The following is a 22,006-nucleotide window of genomic DNA, read 5'->3' on the forward strand; positions in this document are numbered from 1 at the left end:
ATGTTGGCTGAGCTGTGTGTTGAGTGAGCCCATGTCCTCCCTGATCTTCCTGGGTCACCTTTGTCCTTTGCCTAGGTGAATCCCCAGGGCAATCTTGATTTCCCCTATGAGAGATACCATGAGAGAGGGGGCTTTCAGGTTCCCCATGCATAAAGATGTTCTAAGTCACATGAAGTGGCCAGTAGGTCAGAGCAGGGTCTAGGGACAGGCATGGAAATGAGTCTCCTAGACAAGGTCATGGCTCATGGAAACAATTTTCTGATTGTTGAGTTTGTGTCCTGATATCATCCTCCCACTTGGAGATCACTGGGAGAACTGCAATCTCTTGACTAGGACTATATCAGGCATGGTCAACAAGTCAACTGTAAACTTCCCTGACTCCCTCAACACAAGTGTGAAGCAGGGCCTGTCGTCCCGTTCACTCTTCTCTCCAGAACTCCTCTTTCCATCTACTGTAGGGTGGGTTAACAGTAGCCCCCCAGGTACCTGCCCCATGGGGTGTTCTCGCAGAGACTTGGGGAAGAGGCTTATAAGTGGATGGATATCTAATCTGAGGGATATCAAAGGAATCTTCGAATGCAGATCTCTTTCAGTCCATTCACTTTATTCTTCTAAGTCAATTCTCTCGGCCTCTGATCTCTCTGTTGTTCTCTCTTTGTTCTACCTTAGTTCTCTCTCTCATCCTTCTCTCTTGCCTGACTTCTCACATTTCTAACAGGAGACTCCTTGCAATCCTGAGAAAAGTTTTAAACCATCAAGGTCATAGCACACTCCTAGAAGAGATGATAAGGAGCAGAGCCATTACCATAGTAACACAAGGTTTCCAGTCTCAGAACCAGAGGGAGGGGGTGCAGTGCCCAATGCAACAAACTCTGAGACATAGCTTTTCATCAGCAGATTTAGAAAGCGAGGAATTGGCAGGCTTTTCTTAGGGTGCTTTGTGTTAGTAACCTTGTGCATCTCTGACCTTGTGCATAACTGTAAAGTTTTAAACTTATAATCTATATACAAAGAACTTTAGTCTAGGTTGAAATTGCTCTGAGGTAAAAATGAGCTAAATGTATGCAATTTGTGTTAGACTGAGGAGAGATTATTATTTTCTGTGTTAGTCTGAGCGAAAGGAACAAAGCAGGCTTTAACTGTCTACAGTCTCATGGGAAAATGGATATGTCTATGAAGCATATCCTAGTGTATTTTCCATATATCAAAATTATACAGCTAAATGAAAAGTCATGTTCCTCACCACCCAGGGATACATGTGCCCATAAGACTGAGATGTAATCATGAGATGACATACATACATTACATGAAGATGCACGGTAAATGGGAAGATCCTAGCTGTTCTTTTTTTTTTAAATTTATTTTAATTTTTTTGCAATACAATTCAGTTCTACATATCAGCCACGGATTCCCTTGTTCTCCCCCATCCCGTCCCCCTCACCTTCCCCCCAAACCCCCCCCCCCCCATTCCCATCTCCTCCAGGGCAAAGCCTTCCCCACAGACTGAGGTCAACCTGGTAGACTCAGTCAGGTAGGTCTAGTCCCCTCCTCCCAGGCCAAGCCAAACAATCCTGCATAGGCCCCAGGTTTCAAACAGCCAACTCATGCAATGAGCACAAGATCTGGTCCCACTGCCTGGATGCCTCCCAAAGAGATCAAGCCAATCAACTTTCTCACCTATTCGGAGGGCCTGATCCAGTGGGGACCCCTCAGCCATTGGTTCATAGTTCATGTGTTTCCATTCATTTGGCTATTTGTCCCTATGCTTTATCCAACCTTGGTCTCAACAATTCTCGCTCATATAAACCCTCCTCATTCTCGCTAATTGGACTCCCAGAGATCCACCTGGGGCCTAGTCATGGATCTCTGCATCCAGATCCCTCAGTAGTTGGATGAGGTTTCTAGTACAACAATTAGGGTGTTTGGCCATCCCATCACCAGAGTAGGTCAGTTTTGGCTGTCTCTCGACCATTGCCAGTAGTCTATTGTGGAGGTATCTTTGTGGATTTCTGTGGGCCTCTCTAGCACTTTGCTTCTTCCTATTCTCATGTGGTCTTCATTTACCATGGTCTCCTATTCCTTGTTCTCCCTCTCTGTTGTTGATCCAGCTGGGATCTCCCACTCCCCCAAGCTCTCTTTCCCTCAACCCTCGCCTTTCATTACCCCACTCATGTCCAGGCTGTTCATGTAGATCTCATTCCATTTCTCTGTCATTGGGCGATCCCTGTGTCTTTCTTGGGGTCTTGTTTTCCAGGTAGCCTCCCTGGTGATGTGAGTAGCAGACAAGTCATCCTTGTTTCATGTCTAGTATCCTGCTATGAGTGAGTACATACCATGTTTGTCTTTCTGAGTCTGGGTTACCTCACTCAGGATGATTTTTTCTAGATCCATCCATTTGTCTGCAAACCTCATGATGCCATTGTTTTTCTCTGTTGAGTAGTATTCCATTGTGTATATGTACCACATTTTGTTTATCCATTCTTCAGTTGAAGGGCATCTGGGTTGTTTCCATGTTCTGGCTATTACAACCAATGCTGATATGAACATAGCTGAACAAGTGCTCTTATGGTGTGGTTGAGCATTTCTTGGGTATATGCACAAGAGTGGTATAGCTGGATCTTGGGGGAGATTGATTCCCAATTTTCTAAGAAAGCGCCATATTGAATTCCAAAGTGGTTGTACAAGCTTGCATTCCCACCAGCAGTGGAGGAGAGTTCCCCTACCTCCACATCCTCTCCAGCATAAGATGTCTTCAGTGTTTTTGATCTTAGCCATTCTGACAGGCGTAAGGTGGTATCTCAGAGTTGTTTTGATTTGCATTTCCCTGATGATTAGGGATGTTGAGCAATTCCTTAAATGTCTTTCGGCCATTTGAGTTTCCTCTGTTGAGAATTCTCTGTTTAGTTCTATAGCCCATTTCTTAATTGGACTGTTGGGCATTTTGATGTATAATTAATTGAATTCCTTATATATTCTGGATATCAGTCCTCTGTCAGATGTGGGGTTGGTGAAGATCTTTTCCCATTCTGTAGGCTGTCGCTTTGCCTTGTTGACCGTATCCTTTGCTCTACAAAATCTTCTCAGTTTCAAGAGGTCCCATTGATTGATTGTTTCTCTCAGAGTCTGTGCTACTGGTGTTCTATTTAGGAAGTAGTCTCCTATGCCAATGCGTTCAAGACTATTTACTACTTTCTCTTCTAGCAGGTTCAGAGTAGCTGGATTTATGTTGAGGTCCTTGATCCACTTGGACTTAAGTTTTGTGCACGGTGATAGATATGGATCTATTTGCAACCTTCTACATGTTGATATCCAGTTTTGCCAGCACCATTTGTTTAAGATGCTTTCTTTTTTCCATTGTGCACTTTTGGCTTCTTTGTCAAAAATTATATGTTCATAGGTGTGCGGATTAATGTCAGGGTATTCAATTCGATTCCATTGGTCCACATGTCGGTTTTTATGCCAGTACCAAGCTGTTTTTTATTACTGTAGCTCTATAGTAGAGCTTGAAGTCAGGGATCGTGATGCCTCCAGAAGTTGTGTTATTGTACAGGATTCCTTTGGCTATCCTGGGTTTTTTGTTTTTCCATATGAAGTTGAGTATTATTCTTTCCAGGTCTGTGAAGAATTGTGTTGGTATTTTGATGGGGATTGCATTGAATCTGTAGATTGCTTTTGGTAAGATTGCCATTTTTACTATGTTAGTCCTGCCTATCCATGAGCATGGGAGATCTTTCCATTTTCTGACATCTTTTTCAATTTCTTTTTTCAGGGACTTAAAGTTCTTGTCATATAGGTCCTTCACTTGCTTGGTTAGTGTTACCCCAAGGTATTTTATGTCATTTGTGGCTATAGTAAAGGGTGATGTATCTCTGATTTCCTTCTCCGCTTCTTTGTCCATTGTATATAGGAGGGCTACTGATTTGTTTGAGTTGATCTTGTATCCTGCTATGTTGCTGAAGGTGTTTATAAGCTGTATCAGTTCCTTGGTGGCATCTTTGGGGTCGCTCAAGTATACTATCATGTCATCTGCAAATAGGGAAAGCTTGACTTCTTCCTTTCCAATTTGTATTCCCTTAATCTCCTTATGTTGTCTTATTGCTCTGGCTAGAACTTCAAGTACTATATTGAATAAGTATGGGGAGAGTGGACAGCCTTGCCTCGTTCCTGATTTTAGTGGAATTGCTTTGAGTTTCTCTCCATTTAATTTGATGTTGGCTGTTGGCTTGCTGTAAATTGCCTTTATTATGTTTAGGTATGTTCCCTGTATTCCTGATCGCTCCAAGACCTTTATCATGAAGGGGTGTTGGATTTTGTCAAATGCCTTTTCTGCATCCAGTGAGATGATCATATGGTTTTTTTCTTTGAGTTTGTTTATATGGTGTATTACATTGACGGACTTTCGTATGTTGAACCACCCTTGCATCCCTGGAATGAATCCTACTTGATCATGGTGGATAATTGTTTTGATGTGTTCTTGGAGTTTGTTTGCCAGTATTTTATTGAGTATTTTTGCATCAATGTTCATGAGGGAGATCGGTCTGTAGTTCTCTTTCTTTGTTGTATCCTTGTTTGGTTTAGGAATTAGGGTAATTGTAGCCTCGTAGAAGGAGTTTGGTAATGTTCCTTCAGTTTCTATTGTGTGGAACAATTTAGAGAGTATTGGTATTAACTCTTCTTTGAAGATCTGGTAGAATTCTGCACTGAAACCATCTGGTCCTGGGCTTTTTTTGGTTGGGAGATTTTAATGACTGTTTCTATTTCGTTAGGGGTTATTGGACTATTTAAATAGTTTATCTGGTCTTGATTTAACTTAGGTATGTGGTACCTATCCAGAAAGTTATCCATTTCTTTTAGGTTTTCCAGTTTTGTCGAATAGAGGTTTTTGAAGTATGACATGATGATTCTCTGGATTTCCTCAATGTCTGTTGTTATGTCCCCCTTTTCATTTCTGATTTTGTTGATTTGGATGCTCTCTCTCTCTGTCTTTTGGTTAGTTTGGATAAGGGCTTGTCTATCTTGTTGATTTTCTCAAAGAACCAACTCTTTGTTTCATTAATTTTTTTGTATTGTTCTCTTTGTTTCTATTTTATTGATTTCAGCTCTCACTTTGATAATTTCCTGGCGTCTATTTTTCCTGGGAGACTTTGCTTCTTCTTGTTCTAGAGCTTTCAGGTATGCTGTTAAGTCTCTAGTGTGAGATTTCTCCAACTAATTTATGTGGGCATTTAGTGCTATGAATTTCCCTCTTAGTACTGCTTTCATAGTGTCCCATAAATTTGGATATGTGGTGTCTTCATTTTCATTGATCTCTAGGAAGTCTTTAATTTCTTTCTTTATTTCTTCCTTAACCCATTGGTGATTCAGTTGGGTATTATTCAGTTTCCATGAGATTGTAGGTTTTCTGTAGTTTTTGTTGTTGTTGAAATCCAACTTTAGACCATGGTGGTCTGATAGAACACAGGAGGTTATTCCAATTGTTTTGTATCTGTTTAGATTTGTTTTGTGGCCAAGTATGTGGTCAATTTTAGAGAAGGTTCCATGGGGTGCTGAGAAGAAGGTATATTCTTTTTTGTTAGGATGGAATGTTCTGTAGATATCGATTAAGTCCATTTGAGTCATGACATCAGTTAAGTCCTTTATTTCTCTGTTAAGTTTCAATTTGGGAGATCTGTCCAGTGGTGAAAGTGGGGTGTTGAGGTCTCCCACTATTAATGTGTGGGGTTTTATATGTGATTTAAGCTTTAGTAATGTTTCTTTTACATATGTGGGTGCCCTTGTGTTTGGGGCATAAATATTCAGAATTGAGACTTCATCTTGGTGGATCTTTCCTGTGATGAGTATGTAATGCCCTTCTTGATCTCTTTTGATTGATTTTAGTTTGAAGTCTATTTTGCTGGATATCAGGATGGCTACACCCGCTTGTTTCTTAAGACCATTTGATTGGAAAGTCTTTTCCCAGCCTTTTATTTTTAGGTAGTGTCTATCTTTGAATTTGAGATGTGTTTCTTGTATGCAGCAGAAAGATGGGTCCTGCTTTCGTATCCATTCTGTAAGCCTATGTCTTTTTATAGGTGAATTAAGTCCATTGATATTGAGGGAAATTAATGACCAGTGATTGTTCATTCCTGTTATTTTTTGGTGGTGATGTGTGTGTACTTCTATACGTTGGGGTTTACTGCTGTGGCTTTATCTGTTGCCTTTGTTTTCGAGGGTGTATCTGACTTCCTTAGATTGGAATTTTCCTTCTAGTGCTTTCTGTAGGGCTGGGTTTGTGGATAAGTATTGTTTAAATCTGGCTTTGTCATGGAATGTCTTGTTCACTCCATCTATGGTGATTGAAAGTTTTGCTGGGTATATTAGTCTAGGCTGACATCCATGGTCTCTTAGTGTCTGCATTACATCTGTCCAGGTCCTTCTGGCTTTCAAAGTCTCCATTGAGAAATCGGGTGTTATTCTGATGGGTTTGCCTTTATATGTCACTTGGCCTTTTTCCTTTGCTGCTCTTAATATTCTTTCTTTATTCTGTACGTTTAGTTGTTTAACTATTATGTGGCGAGGGGACTTTTTTTGGGGGTCTAGTCTGTTTGGTGTTCTATAAGCTTCTTGTATCTTCATAGGCATTTCCTTCTTTAAGTTGGGAAAGTTTTCTTCTATGATCTTGTTGAATATATTTTCTGTGCCCTTGAGTTGGTATTCTTCTCCTTCTTCGAACCCTATTATTCTTAGATTTGGTCTTTTCATGGTGTCTCAAATTTCTTGGACATTTTGGTTCATGACTTTGTTGGCTTTAGTGTTTTCTTTGACTGATGAATGTATTTCTTCTACTGTATCTTCAATGCTAGAGATCCTCTCTTCCATCTCTTGCATTCTGTTGGTTATACTTGCATCTGAAGTTCCCAATCGTTTTCTCAGATTTTCTATTTCCAGCATTCCCTCTGTTTGTGTCTTCTTCATTTTTTCTATTTCCTTTTTCAGCTCTTGGACTGTTTCCTTCATTTGTTTCATTGATTTTTCTTGATTTTCTGTCAGTATTTTATTGTTTTCTTCCAGGACTTTATTGATTTCTTCTAATTTGTTTGCCCTTTCCTCTAGTTGTTTACAGCGTTCTTCACATATTTTTTGTCTTTTCCTCTACACAAGCCTCTAGCTTCTTCATGATGTCATTCATAAGGCTGTTTTCTTCTGCTTCTTCCAATATCTGATGTTCAGGTCTAGGTGTTGGAGGAGGGCTAGGGCCTGGTGATGCTGTATTGCTATTCATTTTGTTGTATATGTTTCTGCCTTGACATCTGCCCATCTCCTTGTGGTTCGTTCTTGGCCTTATCCGCACACTTGGTTCAGACAGACCAGTGTTCCAAAAGGGAAGCCTGGAGCAAGATGGGAGCTGGGGGCCGGCCTCTAAGTCTCAGGAAGCGGCTTGGGGCTCAGGCGGATGGATGAGGGGGCAGGGCGTGGAGACTGCAGGGTCTGCCAGGGGTCTTGGAGAAGGGGATCCTTCCCGGTGGGGCTAGCAGGGAACCTGCCCGGTGGCCAGAACCTGGGGCCAAGTTGGGCAGGTCTTCCCTGGAGTGGCTGATGCCCAGGGATGGGGTCTGGGGCAAGGAAGGGCACTCACCAGTGTTGCAAAAGTGAAGTCTGGAGCAAGATGGGAGCTGGGGGCCGGCCTCTAAGTCTCAGGAAGAGGCTTGGGGCTCAGGCGGATGGGCGTGGGGGCAGGGCGTGGAGACTGCAGGGTCTGCCAGGGGTCTTGGAGAAGGGGATCCTTCCCGGTGGGGCTAGCAGGGAACCTGCCCGGTGGCCAGAACCTGGGGCCAAGTTGGGCAGGTCTTCCCTGGAGTGGCTGGTGCCCAGGGATGGGGTCTGGGGCAACGAAGGGTACTCACAGGTGTTCCAAAAGGGAAGGCCGGAGGCTAGCTGTTCTTGTACAAGAAATTTGCAACAAGAAACAGACAAGTCCTTCAAAAGGCAATAACTCCAAAACACCTTGCATGATGGATTCCTCCAACAGAACCCTTGGTTTTGAGAGGTTGACCTTCTGAACACTACTTGTCACCTGCTGCATACTCCCATGGCCTTTGGCTACCAACAGCTCAATAGTGGGTCTAAGTAAGGTTTCAGGTTTTTCCTGGGAAATCCATGACAAAAATTGAGTTAGTGTGCATCCAGAGGTTAGGCATCCTTATCAGAAAATTTCAGAGGAAAGTCCTTGGAAATGTCTCTCAAAGGACAGGACACCAATGTATGGCACATGCACTTTCTGGCCCATCACTGGTGTCTAAATCCTTCCTTCTCTTTGCCCACAAGGTGCTGAAGGATCTGCTCTTTAGTACAAAGAACATTGATTCACGTGGATGTGTCTTCCGCTCTTCCCTATACCCTGTTCTATTTCTTGCTCTTTCTGGTAAAGCAACCACAGTTTAAGAGAGACCATGGTAAATGAAGACCACATGAGAACAGGAAGAAGCAAAGTGCTAGAGAGGCCCACAGAAATCCACAAAGATACCCACACAACAGACTGCCGGCAATGGTCGAGAGACAGCCCGAACTGACCTACTCTGGTGATGGGATGGCCAAACACCCTAATTGTTGTGCTAGAAACCTCATCCAACTACTGAGGGATCTGGATGCAGAGATCCATGACTGGGCCCTGGGTGGATCTCTGGGAGTCCAATCAACGAGAATGAGGAGGGTTTATATGAGCGAGAATTGTTGAGACCAAGGTTGGATAAAGCACAGGGACAAATAGCCAAATGAATGGAAACACATGAACTATGAACCAATGGCTGAGGGGTCCACACTGGATCAGGCCCTCCGAATGGGTGAGACAGTTGATTGGCTTGATCTGTTAGGGAGGCATCCAGGCAGTGGGACCAGATCTTGTGCTCATTGCATGAGTTGGCTGTTTGAAACCTGGGGCCTATGCAGGATTGTTTGGCTTGGCCTGGGAGGAGGGGACTAGACCTACCTGGACTGAGTCTACCAGGTTGACCTCAGTCTGTGGGGAAGGCTTTGCCCTGGAGGAGATGGGAATGGGGGGGGCGTTGGGGGGAAGGTGAGGGGGACGGGAGGGGGGAGAACAAGGGAATCCGTGACCGATATGTAGAACTGAATTGTATTGCAAAATAAATTAAAATAAATTTAAAAAAAAAAAAAGAAAAAAAAAAGAGAGAGAGAGTAAACAGTCCATTTTCTTTCTGGTTTGGGACAGAGTGTAGCACTGAAGGAAGTCAAGCCAGAGAACATGCTGCTTGATGCTCACTCTCTGCTTCATGCTTAATTAGCTTTCTTATAAAACTAAAAGACCATATGCCTAGGGATGAGGCTGCCCACAGTGGCATGGGACCTACTGAATCAATTAGGACAATCCCTCACAGATGTGTCCACAGCCCAACCTGATAAAGCCAGTTACTGTGTTGCATCTTTTTCCCCCAAGTGACTTTGGCCTGTGTCAAGGTGACAGTTAATGCTAACTAGGAAAATGTTTTATACTTCCAAGTCTTCCTCTTCCACATGGATATTCCACAGGACGTTTTCCATTCTCCAAGGGAGTGTCTCTCTTTGTTTGCTGTGCCTGTCACATGTGCTGGTATTCACTGCCCTTCACATATGGACCCTCAGAGCCAGGACACAGCTCAAGGACATCTCAACTGGGCTTCACTTTTCCCACTTACCAGATCCTGAGCCCAGCGACACTGTGATGTACACCACAGACACTGTGAAGAGTAAGTGAAACAATATCATCAAAGTATTAGCTTCATCCCTAATCAAGTCTGGCCTCCCACACAATTCTTCACCTGCCCCTTCTAGCTCCATTGGAATCAGAGTAGAAACCACTTACCAGCTGAGACAAGACAGAATCTAGGAGCATGCGGCATAAAGAAACATGATCATGTTTCCAAGCTCTGGGTGTTCCTTCTGGGTCATGGAGAACATGAAAGCCAATGGTGGGAACAGGAAGGCATGAATTAGTGATCTAAATATATTTGACCTAATGTACAATCCTTCTCCCTGAGGCTTAGATTTGGGATTCTTTTCTTTCTTCTATTATTATTATTATTCCTAGGTTTAGCCTTTCCATAGTATCCCAGATTTCCTGAATATTTTGTGTTATATTTTTAAATTTAACATTGTCTTTGACTGATGAGTTTATGTCTTCTATCATATGTTCAATACCTGAAATTCTCTCTTCCATCTCTTGTACCCTGTTGGTGATATTTACATCTGTAGTTCCTGTTCACTTACCCAGATTTTTCATTTCTAGAATTCCCTTACTTTTTTGTTTCCTTTATTGCTTTGATTTCAATTTTCAGATCTTCAATAATTGCTTTCACCTGGTTGCTTGTCATTTTTTGGGCTTTATTGGCATTCACTAAGTAATGTATATATTTCCTACAATAATGGCTACCTTTTCCTCGAATTGCTTAAGGGTGTTTCTCTTTTCCTCTTTAAGGACCTCTATCATGTTCTTAAAATTGTATTTAAGGTCATTTTCTTGTGATTTGACAGAGTTGGAATGTTCAGGTCTTGCTATCATAGAAAGGCTGGGCTCTGTTGGTGTCATATTGCCCTGACTGTTGTTAACTGCATCTCTGCACTGATGTTCAGGCTTCTGGGTTTGGATTAGGTCTAGGATCTTATTTTTGATTTTGTCTTTGTAGGACTGGCAGTTTGTTCCTTAGTTACTGTTCCCTCCTTGGTCTTTTATTCTTCGTGGCCTGGATTTTTTGTGGTCAGCATGACTTCTGATCTAGTATGGAGCTGTAGCTAGAGTTTTCCTTCCTGACCCATAGTCAGGGCAAATCTCTCTCACCTGCCAGTCCCACAGCCGCTCAGACCCAAACAAGTAAGCACAGAGACTTATATTGGTTACAAACTGTATAGCCGTGGCAGGCTTCTTGCTAACTGTTCTTGCAGCTTAAATTAATCCATTTCCATTAATCTATACCTTGCCACGTAACTCGTGGCTTACCGGCATCTTCACATGCTGTTTCTCATCGTGGCGACTGGCAGTGTCTCTCTGACTCAGCCTTCCGCTTCCCAGCTTTATTCTCCTCCTTGTCCCGCCTATACTTCCTGCCTGGCCACTGGCCAATCAGTGTTTTATTTATTGACTAATCAGCAACACATTTGCCATACAGAACATCCCACAGCATGGAGCCTCTGTCCAAGTTGGGAGATGGGTGATTAGCTTGTTGTTTGGTGCAGCAGGGGCATCTCTGTTCCTTTGACTGGTGTGGTCTGTATCTGTTCTTTAGACATGTGTGTACTGTGCATGAATATTAGAATTTAGTTAGGAATGTGGACAGGACCAGAAAGCAGTGTGGGTGATGAACTGGGAAAGATTAGGTTGGGGGATGGGACTCTGGGAGCAGAATCTAGGGAGTGGGCCAGTTCATCAGGCAGATGGGTCACTCATATATTCATCTGACTGGTGTGGCCTGAGCTTCAAGACTCTATGCTTGAAACCAAGTGACTTGGGAGGTGTCAAAGTGACAGCTCATGCTAACTATGACAGTCTTTTAATCTGTTTAAATCCTCATCTTCCACAGGGTAGAATCCATAGGACATTCTCCATTCTCCAAGTTAGCCTCTACCTCTGTTTGTCATGGTCATCACAAGTGCTGCTCTCCACTCAGGGAACAGCTCAAGAACATCTTCTCTGAGTGTCACTTTTCCCACTCCCTGTGTCCCTGAGCTCAGGGACACTGTGATGTCCACCACAGACATTATCAAAAGTAAATGAAACAGCATCATCAAAACATATGTTTCATCCTTACTCAGGAGAGGCCTCCCAGGCTCGTTTATCACCTGCCTCTTTTGCCTGCATTGGATTCAGACCAACCAGTCAATGGCTAGACAGGACAGGATCTGGGAGCATTTGGAATAAACGAACATGAACATGGTTCAAAGCTTTGCAGAATACTTCTGAGTCATAGCAATCATGAAAGCAAATGGTGGGGACAGGAAGATTTCAGTTGACAATAGGAAAGTCTACTTGACTATAAGATCAAGTATGATAAAGAGACCAATGCTTCCCTGCCGGTGAAGTTCCTCTCTCCTGGGGCAACCCCCTGCTTCACATTTCAATACCAATACAAGGTCAACCAAGAGAAAGCAGAGATACAAGGAAAGGAGGAAGAATCATAGCTGGAATCTCGTAAGAGGACTGGGATTTGTTCAACTCCTGACACAGACTGGGAATTACTTTCTATGTTTATCCATAAAAACAAGGCTTTACCCCTAAGCTCAATGCTGTCATTGCAGGTATTCATGTCCCAAGGCCTGTATTTTTTTTCACTTTGGTCCTATGGACAATAGTGCTTAAGTTCTGGACAAGGGAATATAGGATCTGCAAGTATTAGAAGTGATGTTGGGGATAAAGTGCTCTTGTCTAGGTATCTGGGGCTTTCCTGATAAACCAGGAGTATAGTGCAGGTGGGTGAGAAGCAACATTTGAGGAGAGGTTGAGAGTTGACTCTGGATACAAATGAATACCTGAGAGGAATATGATCAAGTTGTTGGTACTATCTGGAACACACAGAATAAAGCCACATGTGAAGTCAGCAGAGAGAAGGGGAATTCCTCTGTTGAAGGCTATAATATCTGTTCAATAACCTTAGTTGAGCAGGGCCCAACCAGAGCTGTGGTGCAGATTAGTAAACAAGTACTCATATAGCTTGAACAAGCCCTGATATATCTCTATCACAACATGCAAAACATGTGTTCTCTGAGCCTGAGATGTCCCCTGTCTCCATCACCCTGAGCCCCTATAGGCAGCATAAGTCCCTCAAGGTTCTAGCCAGCCAAGATGTCTTTGTGGTGGATCTCTGTCATGGACTCAAGAGATTTTTTTAGCTGTTTCTAGCTATGTACATTTAGGCAGTTGTAGCCATGGCGAAACAAGCTACTCACAGGCAGTGTTCAGGTTGAATGGGTCTCTTTGGCACCCACTAAGGTGCAGGTTTCACACTCAGAGAGTCCTGCACCAGTCATGACATTCAGTAAAGTGAGAGTTCATTTGCCTTCTGACAGTTCAAACTATCATCTTCTGAGAGTCTTTGACAATTTCTCTCAACAGGTTGATTGTATTCTGACTCTCAAGTTCATGCTTTAAGGCTAATATCTTCACCCTCCTCATAAAGTTGGAATTGTTTCTTGTGATGGTAAACTTTGGCAGCAGTACTGTGCAAAGAACAGAGAGAATATGGCCCCCTGTGAGACCTCTGACTGTAGCAGGAATCTTAAAAGTTCTTATTAATAAAATCAAACTTAAGGCCAGTTATTGGGGTGAACACTGGAAGATCAGAGCGACAGAACAAGCCACAGCTAACCTCACCTGGCCAACTTCTCAGCTGATCTTGTTCCCTCAGACTGGAAGCTTCTGTGTCCTCATCCCAATGGCTCTCAGCTGAACTGCTGCTTGAAAGCATGAAGCTTAACCAGCTAAAAGCTTCTAGTTTCTGGTCCTCACACCTTATATACCTTTCCACTTTATGCCATCACTCCCTGGGATTAAAGCCTCAGCTTTCTGAGATTAAAGGCATGAGTCACCATGCTTGGCTGTATCCTTGAACACATGGATTTTTGCCTCTGGAATGTTAGGATTAAAGGCATGTGCTACCACTGCCTAACTTCTATGTTTAATATTGTGGCTGTTCTGTTTCTGACCCCAGATAAGTTTTTTAGGGTACACAATATTTTGGGAACACAATACCGCCACACTTCTGACCCTAGGTCAGAAGGTTCTGGACAGATGCTTTGTAAACAATAGGAAACCATGGAAGCCAACTCAGTCTACTTAACCCTGTAGCATGAATCTTAGACGTCTTATTAATAAAACTGAACCCAGAGCCAGGTATTGGGTTAAAGCTGGAAGATCAGAGAGACAGAACAGGCCACAGCCACCTCACCTCACCAATTCCTCAGCTGATGCTGTTTCCTCAGACTGGAAGCCTCTGAGTCCTCATCCAGAATGGGTCTCAGCTGAACTGTTGCTAAAAGTCTAAAAGCTCAACCAGCCAAAACCTTCTTGTTTCTGGTCTTCACAAGTTATATACCTTTCTGCTTTCTGACATCACTTCCTGGGATTAAAGGCGTGAGTCACCATGCCTGGCTATTTCCAGTGTGGTCTTAAATTCACAGAGATCTGGATGGATCTCTGCCTCCCAAGTGATAGGATTAAAGGCGTGTGTGCCACCATTTTTTGGCCTCATTATCTAGTGGCTGTTCTGTTCTCTGACCCCAGATAAATTTATTAGGGTGCACAATATTTTGGGGAACACAATATCACTACAAAACCCAGATAAAATTTCATTCACCATGGACAGAGAAAACAAGATATTCCATGACAAAACCAGATTTAAACAGTACCTATCCACAAATCCTGCCCTATAGAAAGCATTAGAAGGAAAACTTGAACCCAAGGAAGATAGCTACACCCAGGAAAACTCAGGCAATAGATAATCTCATACTAGCAAATTTCAAAGAAAAGAAACACACACACACACTAACAACAACAACAACAAAACCAAAAAATAACAGGAATTAACAAACACTGATAGTTCATATCTCTTAATATTAATGGACTTAATTCACCTATAAAAAGACACAGGTTTACAGAATGGGTACAAAAATAGAATCCATCTTGCTGCATAGAAGAAACACACCTCAACTTCAAAGAAAGACATTACCTCAGAGTAAAGGGTTGGAAAAGATTTACCAATCAAAGGGACCAAAGAAACAAGCAAATGTAGCTATCCTAATATCTAACAAAATAGACTTCAAACTAAAAGTAATCAAAAGAGATGGAGAAGGACATTTCATATTCATCACAGGAAAATTCCATCAAGATGAAGCCTCAATTCGGAACAAATAGAGGGCACATGATTTTGTAAAAGAAACATTACTAAAGTGTAAACAACACACCAAAACTCACACACTAATAGTGGAAGACTTCAACACCCCACTCTCACCGATGGACAACTCTGCCAGACAGAAATTTAACAGCAAAGTAAGAGAACAACAGTCCATTGTAACTCCAATGGACTTAACAGTCATCTAGAGAACATTTCATCCAAACACAACAGAATATTCCTTCTTCTCAGAACCTCATGGAACCCTCTCTGAAATTGACCTAATACTTGGTCACAAAACAAATCTCAGCAGATACAAAAAAATTGGAATTAAACCCCTGTATCTCATTGGATCACCATGGCTTAAAGTTACACTACAATATCACAAATTACAGAAAGCCTACAATCTCATGGAAACTGAATAATGCTCAACTGAATCAACAATGAATCACGGAAGAAATAAAAAATAAAGACTTCCTTGATTCAATGAAAATGAAGGCACATCATACCCAAACATGTGGGACACTATGAAAGCATTGCTAAGAGGAAAGTTCATAGCACTAAGTGCCTACATAAAGAATTTGGATAAATCTAACACTAGGGACTTAACAGCACACCTGAAAGTTTTTTGTTCCTTTCTAGAACAAAAAGAAGCAAACTCAGCTAGAAGATGTAACTGACAGGAAATAATCAAACTAAGGGAGAATCAATAAAATATAAACAAAGAATGAATGAAACAAATAGTTGGTTCTTCCAGAAAATCAACAAGAGAGACAAACCCTTATCCAAATTAACCAGAAGATACAGAGAGAATATCCAAATTAACAAAATCAGGAATGAAAAGGGGGACAAAACAACAGACATTGAGTAACTCCAGAGATTGATTAGATCATACTTGAAAAACCTGTACTCCACAAAATTGGAAAACATAAAAGAAATGGTCAATTTTTTTGATTGGTACCACATACCAAACTTAAATCAAGAACAGATAAACAACTTAAAAAGACCTATAACCACCAAGGAAATAGAAGCAGTCATTAAAATCCTCCCAACCAAAAAGTGCCCAGAACCAAATCTTTTCAGCAGGGAATTCTACCAGAATTTCAAAGAAGAGCTAATACCATTACTCCTCATATTATTCTACAAAACAGTAACAGAATGAACATTGTCAAATTCTTTTTATGAGGCTACAGTTACCCTGATAGCCAAACCATAAAAAGATGCAACAAAGAAAGAGAATTACAGACCAATCTCTCTCATGAATACTGATGCAGAAATATATCATAAAATACTGCCAAACCAACTCCAAGAACCCATCAAAAAATCATCCACCATCATAAACTAGTCTTCATCCCAGACATGCAAGGAGGATGATTCTACATATGAAAATCAGTCAATATAGCCCACCATATAAACACTGGAAGAAAAAACACATAATCATATCATTAGATGCTGAAAAATCCTACAACAAAATCCAACACTCCTTCATGACAATGGTGTTGGAGAGATCAGGGATACAAGGAACATACCTGTACATAATAAAGGCAATTTATAGCAAGTCAATAGCCAACATCAAATTAAACTGAGAGAAACTAAAAGTACTTCCACTAAAATCAAGAACAAGACATGACTGTCCATTCTCTCCATATCTGTTAAATATAGTACTCAAAGTTCTAGATAGAGCAATAAGACAAGCAAAAGAGATCAAGGGGGATACAATTTGCAAAGAAAGAAGTCAAACATGTCATATTTGCAGATGATATGGTAGTCTACATAAGTGACTCCAAAAATTCTACCAGGAAACTCCAACAACTGATAAACACCTTCAGAATGTGGCAGGAAAGATGATTAACTGAAAAAAAATCAGTAGCCCTCTTATATACACATGATAAATGGGCTGAGAAAGAAATCAGAGAAACATCACCCTTTGCAGTAGCCACAAACAACATAGAATATCTTGGGGGGTAACTAGAACTAAGCAAGAAAAATATCTATATGGCAAGAACTTTAAGTCTTTGTAGAAAAAAAAATTGAAGAAGATACGAGAAAATGGAAAGATCTCCCCTGCACTTGGATAGGTAGGATTAGCATAGTAAAAATGGCAATGTTACCATAAGCAATCGACAGATTCAATGCAATCTCTACCAAAATCCTGACACAATTCTTCACAGATCTCAAAAGAACAATACTCAACTTCATATGGAAAAACAAAAACCCCAGGACAACCAAAACAATCATGTACAATAAAACAACTTCTAGAGGCATCACCACCCCAGACCTCAAGCTCCCTAGAGAAGTATAGTAATAAAAAGAACTTGGTATTGGCATAAAAACAGACATGTAAATCAACAGAATTGAATTGAAGACCCTGACATTAAACAATACAACTATGAACACCTAATTTTTGACAGAGTAGCCAAAACTCTACAATGGAAAAATGAAAGCATCTTAAACAAATGATGCTTGTATAACTTGATGTCGACATGCAGAAGAACTCAAATAATTCCATATCTATCACCATGCACAAAACTCAAGTCCAAATGGATCAAAGACCTCAACATAAATCCAGTTACACTGAACCTGATAGAAAAGAAATTGGGCAGTAGCCTAGATCACATTGGCATAGAGGAGACTACTTTCTAAATGCAACACTAGTAACACAGACAAGAGAGCAACAATTAATAAGTGGGTCCCCATGAAACTGAAAATAAGACAAAATGGCAGCCTATAGATTGGGAAAATATCTTCACCAACCCCACATCTGACACAGGGCTGATCTCCAAAATATACAAAAACTCATGAAACTAGACAGAAACATACCAGATAATCCAATAAAAATGGGTCCAGATCTAAAACAGAGAATTCTCAGCAGAAGAATCTCAAATGGTTGAAAGACATTTAAGGGATTTCTCAACATCCTTAGCCATCAGGAAAATGCAAATCAAAACAACTCTGAGATACCATCTTATACCTGTCAGATTGGGTATGGTCATAAACCCTTAAGACAGCTTATGTTAGAGAGGATGTGGAGTAAAGGGAACACTCCTCCACTGTTGTTGGGAGTGCAAACTTGTACAGTCACTTTGGAAAGGAGTATGGTGGTTTTTCAGAAAATTGGGAATCAATCTATCTCAAGACCCAGCAACATCACTCTTGGGCATATACCTAAATGATGCTCAGTCACACCACAAAGATCCTTGCTACACTATGGTCATAGCAGCATCATTCATAATAACCAGAACCTGGAAACAACCTAGAAGCTCCTCAACTGTAGAACTGATAAAGAAAGTGTGGCACATTTACTGAATGGAATATCACTCAGAAGTACAAAACAATGCATCATGAGATTTGCAGGCAAATGGATGGAACTAGAAAAAAATCATTCTAAGTGAGGTAACAAAGACTCAGAAAGACAAACATGGTATGTACTCACTCATAACTGGATTTTAGATGTAAAGCAAAGGATAATTAGGCCACAATCCACAACACTAGGAAGCTAGGTAACAAAGAGGACCCTAAGAGGGAGTGCCTAGATTGCCCTAGGAAGGGGAAATAGATAAGAAAGATCTTCTAAGTAAACTGGGAGTTCAGGGATGAGGGAATGGGGAATGGGGGATGTGAACATGACGGAACAGGATGGTCCAGTTGTGGGAAAGACAGAGATGGAGAGCAAGGAAAGAGCTATCTTGATAGAGGGAGCCATTATGGGGATGGGGAGAAACCTGGTGCTAGGGAAATCCCCAGGAATCTACAAGCTCAGACTCCTAGCAGTAGTGGAGAGGGTGCTAGAACAGGCCTAACCCTGTAATCAACTGATAACTAACCCAATTGTTATCATAGAACCTTCACCCAGTAACTGATGGAAGCAGATGCAGAGATCCACAGCTAAGCACTGGGTTGAGCACCTGGAGTCCAGTTGAAGGGAGGGAAGAGGGATTCTATGAGCAAGGATGATGGTCAATATCATGATGACGAAACCCACAGAGACAGCTGACCTGAGCTAGTGGGAGCTCACTGACTCTGGACTGACAGCTGTGAACCTACATGGAACCGAAGTAAGCCCTCTGAATGTATGTGTGGCATGATCAGTTTGTGGGGACCCTGGCACAGGGACCAGGATTTATCCCTAGTTCATGTTCTGGCTTTTTGGAGCCCATTCCCTATGGAAGGATACCTTGGTCAGCCTTGATGCAGGGGAAAGGGGCTTTGCCCTGCCTTAACTTGATATACCAGACTTTGTTAGTTCCCCATGGGCGGCCTTAAAATTACTGAGGATTGCTCGTGTTGGGGTGTGGGGAGATGGGGGGAGTAGGAGGAGAGGAGACAGAGGAACTGTAGTTGGTATGTAAAATGAAAAAAATTAAATGCAATAAAAAATTAATGTGAATGGTTTCTTCTTTCCTTTCTTCCTTCCTTTTCCTTCCTTCCTTCCTTCCTTCCTTCCTTCCTTCCTTCCTTCCTTCCTTCCTTCCTTCTTTCTTTCTTTCTTTCTTTCTTTCTTTCTTTCTTTCTTTCTTTCTTTCTTTCTATCTCTCTGTCTTTCTCTCTTTCTTTGTTTCTCTCTCTTTCTCTCTCTTCCTTTCTTCCTTCCTTCCTTCCTTCCTTCCTTCCTTCCTTCCTTTCTTTCTTTCTTTCTTTCTTTCTTTCTTTCTTTCTTTCTTTCTTTCTTTCTTTCTTGGCATGTGTGTGGTTATTTTACTGTATGTTATTTTACTATGCAACACAAGTATGCCTAGTACTCACAGAAGCCGAAAGGTGGTACTGGATCCCCTGGAAATGGAATTACAGACTGGTTATGAGCTGACATGCTTGTGCTGGAAACAGAACATGTGTCTTCTCCAGGAGCAAGCAGTCCTCTTAACCACTGAGACACATCTTCAACACTCCCAGGTGGATGTTTTCAGTAGCAGATCTGACTGGTAGAAGGTAGAGTGCAAGAACTTGCTGGAACTCTGGCTGGAAGGGACAAGTGTATTTGGCAGATATGGGTTAGGGATATGGGATGCTAAGTGTCTCCATATGAGACAATTGTTACTAATACCCAGGATCTAAGGATAATTCCCAAAATGATTGCTTCTCTAAAGAGCACAATGAGGTATGAGGAAAGAAAGATGCTAGAGTTGTTTAAATCAGTGACTCCCTGAGCAGAGAGAGCCCTGGGTAAGATGCAGGATCTTTTGCAAGGTACAAAACAAAGCCCTTTCCTTTGCCTTTCTGGAGTAGTGATAGCAGCATGACATAAAACACATGATTTCCTGTCCAGGACATGGGCTGTGGAGTCTTGGAATTTAGGAGAAATTCTCCAGAGTTGGGTAGTTCAGTTCTAGAGTCAAATGTAACTGCCCATTTATTTTGACTTCATAGAACAGACATCTCCTCAAGCTGCCAATGGCCAAGATTGACTTCTGTGAAAAACAGCTGTTCCTGCTTCACATATGCCTGAGAAGGCCTCCAGGGTGAAGACACTGAATACGTGTTTGTACACAGACAGCTTGTCTGTCACCCATGATGCATGACACAGACATACACATTTTTTTCTGTGTCTTTTTTCCAGTGATAGCACACATTGCTAATGAATGTTGCTATGGTGATAAGGTAACCTCAAATATGAACAAGGTCCTGATACAACTGTCCAGGGCATCATCTATTACTATTTGCCTACAGGAGAGAATTTTCTAGTCTTAATCCCTGAGGACATGGAGTCATCAGTAGGACCTATGGCCTCTTTTTCCTCCCATTGGGGATCCTGACTGTACTATGACACATCATAAGACCATGAGAACAGTTAGTTGCCTGCTGAGAACTGGTGCAGCTGGGTTCTCCATGCTGTCTCAGAAGGAGATGCCCAGGTGATTAGTGGATGCCTAGGGTCTGTGGAATCACCTGGCACTGGAGTTAGGTGACGTTCTGAAGCCTCTTCACATAGGTGCTGGGAACTGAATTCAGGTCCTCTGGACGATCAGCTTGCGCTATTACATTTGGAACATCTCCCCAGACCTCCTTTCTCACTGTCTTCCCTGTTCCCTTTGTGGTTCTAGTCAACAGCTGAATTCACCTTCTAGATGCCGGTCTGTCTTCTGGTCCATTGCAACCAGGGCTTTGGGAAGACAGAATACCCCAGCTGTTTCTGAATGTTCCAGGGACTGGAAAAGGCTCAAATACCTGTGGATGAATGAATGAATGAATGAATGAATGAATGAATGAGTGAATGATGACACAAGGGCACTGATCCGAAGGAATCTCATGTTGGTAAATAACAAATAGGCTAATGCTTCAGTTTGACTTTAATTGACATTTAGTTATGCATTTTATATCTGTGGAAAGAGGTAGAGAGAGTGTGAGAGAGAGAGAGAGAGAGAGAGAGAGAGAGAGAGAGAGAGAGAGAGAGAGAATCTAAAACTTCCTTATATCCTTACAATGAAGAGGAACAAGACATTCATGTAATGAGTATGAGATACATTAACATTAAGCAGATGCCAGCCCTAGTTGGAAATCATAATGTGTGTGTGTGTGTGTGTGTGTGTGTGTGTGTGTGTGTGTGTGTGTGTGTGGAGAGAGAGAGAGAGAGAGAGAGTGAGAGTGAGAGAGAGAGAGAGAGAGAGAGAGAGAGAGAGAGAGAGAGAGAGAGAGAGAGAATATGTGTGTGTTTACTCACGCATACATCAGTGTATGATTAAGGAAATGCTATGTACATGTATGGAGGTTACAAGATGTCAAGATGTGAGGGAATTCTAATTCCATGAAGTTGAATCTGGGAATTGAGGTCAGCATGTCAGCCTTGGCAGCAAGTGCCTTTACCCAGTGGCCCACCCTGCTCTGATTTTCATTTAGAGGGGTACACTGTCATAGTTGGAAACATTGTCTTTCAGTAAATAATGGCCAATAGGAATAAACTTTGAGTAGAAAACATTATGGCTTCCCCTCCCCTGATTGTTTCCAGTTCACCAAGGGCTTCCTGCTGCTAAACCTCTGTCTCACCTCTGTCCTCTCCTTTGAAGCTCTGAGAACAAACCCCTAGTCCCGTTTCAAGTTCCCGTCTTAGAACACTTCAGCGGTACTTTGAATTTCCCTCCTACTATCTACTGTGAAGACATGGTCTCAGCAACTTTGGTAGGACACAGGTCTGAGGCTTTAGGCCAGGTTCCCATAGTCTT

The sequence above is a fragment of the Peromyscus californicus genome, unplaced genomic scaffold (assembly GCF_007827085.1).
Source record: "Peromyscus californicus insignis strain IS unplaced genomic scaffold, ASM782708v3 Scaffold_4__1_contigs__length_199733344, whole genome shotgun sequence".
Lineage (NCBI taxonomy): Eukaryota > Metazoa > Chordata > Mammalia > Rodentia > Cricetidae > Peromyscus > Peromyscus californicus.